Source organism: Leptosomus discolor, chromosome 4 (assembly GCF_034619465.1).
Source record: "Leptosomus discolor isolate bLepDis1 chromosome 4, bLepDis1.hap2, whole genome shotgun sequence".
In the NCBI taxonomy this organism is placed as follows: Eukaryota; Metazoa; Chordata; class Aves; order Leptosomiformes; family Leptosomidae; genus Leptosomus; species Leptosomus discolor.
The window spans coordinates 36,588,889-36,595,717 of record NC_141394.1 but is presented as its reverse complement, the minus strand read 5'-3'; positions in this window follow the sequence as shown (position 1 = coordinate 36,595,717).

The following is a 6,829-nucleotide window of genomic DNA, read 5'->3' as shown; positions in this document are numbered from 1 at the left end:
GAACTGTATTTGATTCTTCCTCCATAAATACAAATCAGCAGTGTCACCATCACATGCAGCAGTTTTTTACTGGTAAGGACAAGCTATCAAAGAGACAATTCAAGCCTCTGAGAAAAAAAACCCTCAAACCTGGAGATCAGTATGGCATCTCTCTATCAATCACCATGTAACTATGTCAATTTAGATGTCAATATGTTTATCACAGCTCTGTACTGTAAGCATATTTATAGAAACTAAATTGGATTATATACAATGAGAAGAACTGAATACCAAATTCTAAAACAAAAAAAATTAAAAAAAATTAAAAAATAATCGATACAGATAAAGAATAAATCAGTCTGAGAACAAACTCCAGCTCCAGTTTTCAGAGGGGTGACCAGTTTGAGCTAAAGTATTTTTGAGTAGAAAAATGGTATTTACTATTTCCAACTGTACAGGCCAAATTAAAAGTTAATGGACTTGGCTTTATCCTTGCATAGCCAGAAACAAATGGAAACAAACTGCTCCTGTACCACACCCTTGTTGCACAATTTTGAAAAAATAAAAAGCAAAAAACTTCATTAAAGCCACAGATTTTTACTGAACTCTTCAAACAAATCCGTTACTAAAGTATTAGCCTGCTTCAGAGTTATTTAAGTCTATGGCCACAGTTTCATAATGTGGCAAAGATTAAGGTTATTTGCCTGGTGGCTTTTTTAAGTCATTAGACAGACAGAAATCAAGGCTCCCTCATGACATGCTTCTCAGACTAACAGACAGGTTAATGAACATGTTTGAGACTCGGATGCTCTGATGCAGCAGAGATTAACTTCATTAAGGGAGCGCAAGGATGGGCTCTACAGGAAGTGAAGGGTAAAATGTTTTTCTGCACTAGCTTCTCCCATCAGTTAACATAGGTAAGCAAGCACTCTGAACTGAGTAACACAGCACTGCTATGCTTCAGCTACTGAGGGCAAGAAAGCAAAACTCAAATTCATTTCAAATGAACAAAAAAAAGCCCTAGCCACCGTCATAAGAACTGAGAAAGTTCCTGAGAAACTTCCTTGGTTTTGCAGTTCTGCTCAATAAAGAAAATAGGACAGTAAGCAAAACACCACTGCAATAGTAAAGTGCAATACTAAACCTGCAATACAAATCTACCAGTAAATAGGTTCAAATTACAAATTGCTTAGCAGTTTCTGAAATGTAGTTGTATATTAGCATAGCTTCTGCTCAAGCAATTGAAGCCAAACTATGTCTAGCTAGTCAAATACTACTTTAATATAACCAGTATTTATCTCATTCTCGTAAATTTTGGTGTAACAAGATATAATATATATAATATCACTTCAGCCTCTTTTGATGGTTGCTAGTAGTTTCTTGTTTGCTTAAAAGGCCAACCTTTCAGTAGACTTTGAGCCCTATTCTATTTACATAGAGAACCTTCTAATAACAGCATCATACATACAAACAAGAAGTGAAGCAAACCAGGGAGATAAATGTATACATTTATATTCATACTGTTTTTGAAGGGGTGAAAAGTGATTTAAAGTCTTCTTTTTACAACAAGATTACTCTAATGTAGTTTTTCATATTAAAGCTGTACTATAAACACAACAAAGATGATGTAATGATGCAAAAAGAAAACAATCTGAAAATCTGTGAAGGTAACAAGAACACAAATAACAGAGGACACCCAGCCTTTACTTCCAACTATCAGATAACTCCATTGCAGCCAACTGCTTCTTGTAGCATGCTCACATCAGCAAATGCAGATAATGCTAGAACAAAGAGAGGCATAGACCAATGAAGAATTGCATAAGAGGCAATTACTGATAACAAAAGTTAAATCCAGAAATACAGGTCAGTCACAACTATTGTTAATTATACAGCCTCATATGAGACACTGCTTTTGCACGGCTTGTCTGGAAATTCCCATTTTCTGGCCATACAGCCCAGCAGCCACAGAAGGGACACAATCCCATTCAAGCATACACTATGTATTTATGATTCACATCAGACAATGAAATGTTATGCAGACTGAGAACTGATCACTACTATGATTTAACTTTGTTCCTGCTAGATTAGGCTAAGATATTTGCCTTGAACACATTAAATATGTCATTCTGCACTTGGAAAAATATGTTTTGCGCCATCTTAATCACTTTTTACTGGCAAACTAAGAATCTTCATTTTATTTAATTTAAAGTACTTATTATTTTCTGGACTTATTATTATGATGTCAGTAAAATGAGGGTACATTTTAAGAATTACCATGTCAAATAACAATTTATTTGGATTAGTGTAGCTGAAGTACTCCAGTCTGGCAGAAGATTAATTCTGGTTACAGAAAAGTCATAAACAGAGGTATGAACCCAGGTGATGAGGATTAATAGAATTAAATAGGTAAACATGTATTCCATCAGAAAACCAGTAAGTGTAGTTTTAATAATATAAAATAGGCATTTCAGATATTCCCCCTCTTCCATGTTAGTTTCCTTCTTTTGTAATCTCAGTGTGAGTTGTTATGGGTGTTAACTAAGCCATTTGCTTCTAGCCTCCCTGTCCTAGTTAATGTCAGTCACTGGAAAAGTATCACAAAGTGATTTGGTATGCACTTACATAAAAAGCTGGCTAGACAGTGACAGAACAGACAAGAACAATTTAAACTTTATAGAACTTTGTTACTTTATCACATTTCTTAGAGTTATTCAAGCCTTTTCTATGAATACACCATTTATTAATGAGATATAAATAAAACAGCTTCAAAACATGGAAGATACCAGAACAAAGCTTTTCACCGTTTCATTTGTTATGTCTCACTCATTATACAAGTTTTTTTCCCCCCGGTACTTTCATCCTAAAATATCTTCCATTAACTACTATGAACTAATACTTTTATTTTTCTTTCAAATATCTCAAAGGAAAAAAAATACATAAAATTTTAAAATACCTAACATTTGCATGGGAAAGTGTCAGCTACACGTTTTGTCTTCATATTTCTTATTTCATTTACAACAACATTTAAGATTTAAGCTGTTTAGGCAACAGGCTCAATTTTCTTTTTTTCTCATATATTTGGCTAGAACCTAATAGATTGTAAGTGCTTTAATAATATATGGAAAACGTACTTAAGATCTTGAATTTGGTGTCCCATGTACCTTAATGCTACAGAAGAGACTGAAAACAAATATGTGCCCTAAACTGAAACACTCTGAAGATTCTAAATGACCAATGACCACAGAAGTTGGGCATCTGAGTGTATCAGCTGTGCTTTTAGAGGACTTTGCATTCATTATATTGTATTTTCAAAAAGAAAATTCAGAACATCTTTATTATGATACATAGCGGTTACTATTCCTATGTTAAGATTGAAGGTGTTTTTTTGTTTGGGTACCTAGACCCACACACACTAAGGTACAACTCCAAAATGACCTTGGTATCATATCTCCTTTGCAGCATACAAAAATTCTTTATAAGCTGCACAGTTTCCTTACCCTGGGCAAGGGAAGAGTTACATGTCAGAAAGGAAACTGTGATAGCCCAGCACAATAAGCAAAGTTTCAAATTCTTGTTTCTACAATTTATTTAGTGACAGCTTATTTAAAATATGCATGCAAACTTTTTTTGTTCCTCTCTCCAGTCTACTGAATCCATAATTACTTGCAGCAAAATCCAACAGTGCCAGCAGAGATGGAATGGCTCCCATTTCAGCCTGACCTACAGCTTGATTGTCAGAATATGCTCAGGGACACAGGAAATGGGTGAGAAGGGAACTGATCCCAAGCATATGCTGCAACCATTAACTTAGCACTCTCCATCTCTGATGCATTTTCAGATCACACTTCACAAGATGAAACCTGTAAGCAAACACAGGCAAAGCAACACTCTGCACATAGATGAGCTGCACAAAGCTATGAAACCCAATAAGCCAGTTAGTGGCAGCTCTGCTTCCAGGATGTTTCTAATGCAACTTAGATATTTTGGTACATACACATTTTAGAAGCCACCAGGATTAGGCAAAACCTCATGAGGTTTAGGAAGGATCAGATTAAACTGCACATACTTAAATTCCCTTTCGGATGGATCCTAAGTCTTCTACTCCTTTTATATGGACAACTGCAAGAGATTCATGCTGGGAACCTGAAAATATAGTGCTACTGTCCATTGCAGCCTATATGGAACTACTGCCACAGACTTCGGGAAGCCTCCCTGCCAGTTCAAATCCAAAGCTGAGTTGTGGGAGGCTCTCTCGGGACAAGCACCCAGGAATCTTCAGGGGTGAGGAGAATAATAAAAAAAAAAAAAAACAAAAACCACAAAAACACCGACACACACAAAAAACCCCAGAAAACCCAAAGCACAAAAACAACCCAGAAAACCAAACAGCATGATGAAAAGCTTACAGATCGTGTTGTTGGTATTAGGTAGTTTGTATTCCCACACTTGCTTTTGCAAGTAGAGCTAGCTTTTATGTATCTTAAACCATAGATATGCTTTAAAATAATCGTCTTTGGAAGTTCCCAGTATAAACACTTGATGTAAACCCCTGAGGAGGATTGTTGGATATCTTGTGACAGAAAATGTCAAAATGTACAGCTAACATATCTGTAGCATAAGGTTGCATACATGTTAAAATAGAGTAAATGCATTCATATTTGCTTCTGCGTATGAACTCTGACAACACTATGGTCAGGTCCCAACACTACTGCTACTGCAGAAAGGTATCACAATAAGAATTGGTGTTCCTTTCATTCCTTTCACATTTTTCAGCTTCAGCTTTTATTCTGTCCCACTACAGAAGAAAAAAAAAAAAAAAAAAAAAGATACCTTTGAGTTTCCAAAGAAACTAAAATAAAAGACAACAGTGGAATTTTACAATAACACTCTGTCTACTATGCAAATAGGAAATACGGAGAGAGATGCTTTAGTGACATTCCATTAACTATGTAAGATCTTTACATACAGAAAAATGTAAATAGTCTCTGTGATGTTTCAATCCATTAGGCTGTGTGTTATTTCCCCAAAATTGCAGCGGAACTCATATCTTGCACTTTCAAAACCACTAATCAATCAAAATATAATTGGAATAGACTCTGCAAGAAGTTCCTGCCTTGCTAGATCTCAGGCAAAAGAAAGATCTTCCCCACATGTCTTCATAGTACTTTAAATATCTGTTTTCACCTTTCACTTCTCATAGGCTATTCAAAAGACATGACACCAAGGCCAAGAAAAAAGGCACACATTTCATCTTGACTTACAGGTAAAATATTTAACCAAAATAATTTTAATATGAAAATTAATTTCTGCTTTTTCTGAAAAACTAATATATTGTTTTAATTACGCAGTAAATCATTTGTCAAAAATCAAAGCAGTAGGATTTGTAGGCTTATTTAGTTTGGGAGACCTGGGCATTTTTGGTGCGGGAGACAGTTCTTTGTCCTTAAACTCTTAAAGTTGCCCTTATCCCTGCCACACTTTGCTGATTGGGAGTCAGCACCAGCTTCTCATATGCTCACTGCAGTCCGTCTGTTAAAACAGATATCCAGTAAGTATTTAACACATGCCTTACTACAGGTACTAGCTGTACTTCTCCAAATATGCTGCGTAAAGGAGGAAAGGACATCACTGTAGGTGAACAAAATTGAATTCCCAAGCCTTCTGACAATCAAAAGTTCATTTTGGAAAATATGCAACATATTTTGAAAATTACAGTGCTAAAAACAGGAATTAAAAGCAGGGAAAGCTGTGAGATTTAAGACTGGAATATCTCCACTGTCTTGTGCATCCACTTGAAAATAAACACCTTAAGCACAGTTTCTAGATATCCAAGTGGCCGATTTTATGTACTGTCCCTGGCTTTTCTGCAGCTCTGTCCCTCACATTCTTTAACATATTCCAATGAAATAGGATGTATTCATTGCTGGATGTGAAGAAATTTAAAGCACTACAGAGGCAGATAACTTAAGATCTGACTATACAAGTGAAGTCTGTGCAGTTTTATCATTAATTTCTGTAAAAGTAGCACTGAACCCTCAGCCACAAGGACAAGAGATTTGGAACCACAGGACTACTTGGGTCAAACTGAAAAGCAGCATGTCTAGATACTTTGCTCAGAAAAGAAAAATACAGCAAGAAAGTATTAAAGAAAAAAAATTAAGAGAAACTGAAAGCTTCCTTATATAAAGAAAGGGACAATCATTTTACTAAAAATTAGTGAAAAGCTGAAAGTTTTTATGCAAAATTCTTTCCTATTTATTCAAGGAACAAGTAATGGTTTCAAAAAGCCATGGAGTTGCCCCAAACTCAAACCCCAAATGAATGAAACAGAAAATTTTCTCTGCTCTTTTGACCAAGAGCAACAAATAGACTAGCTAATAGAGGTATGCTGGCTTTTAAAAATGCTTACGCATGGTTGGTTTTAATTTCCTATTAAATAAACACCTTTAATTGCCCAGGTAATAATTAAGCAATAAAGGTAAAAGGTTGAAACAGCCAGTTTAACTGCTTTTAAATCTGTAATGACATGTTTTTTAAAAAAATCAAAACCTCCTGTCCTTCTCCCTAAGTCTCTTATACTACCACTACTAATAAAATAATTAATCAGTTTAACTCTTGTATTCAAAGGTTTGTTTAGTTAAACTATGCAGGGCAAGAATCAAGATCAACAAGGATGATTTGTAAGAAAAGGAGAGACCAGAAAGAACCTACAGAGAATACTGGAAGGACCAAGACTTGTTAGCTCCACATTTTCCCCCTTTTGCCTAAAATATCTACAGAGCATAATGTGGCATTGCACAAGACCACGACTCAGTGTCCATCTAGCCTGTTTCAAAAATTAATCATTTTT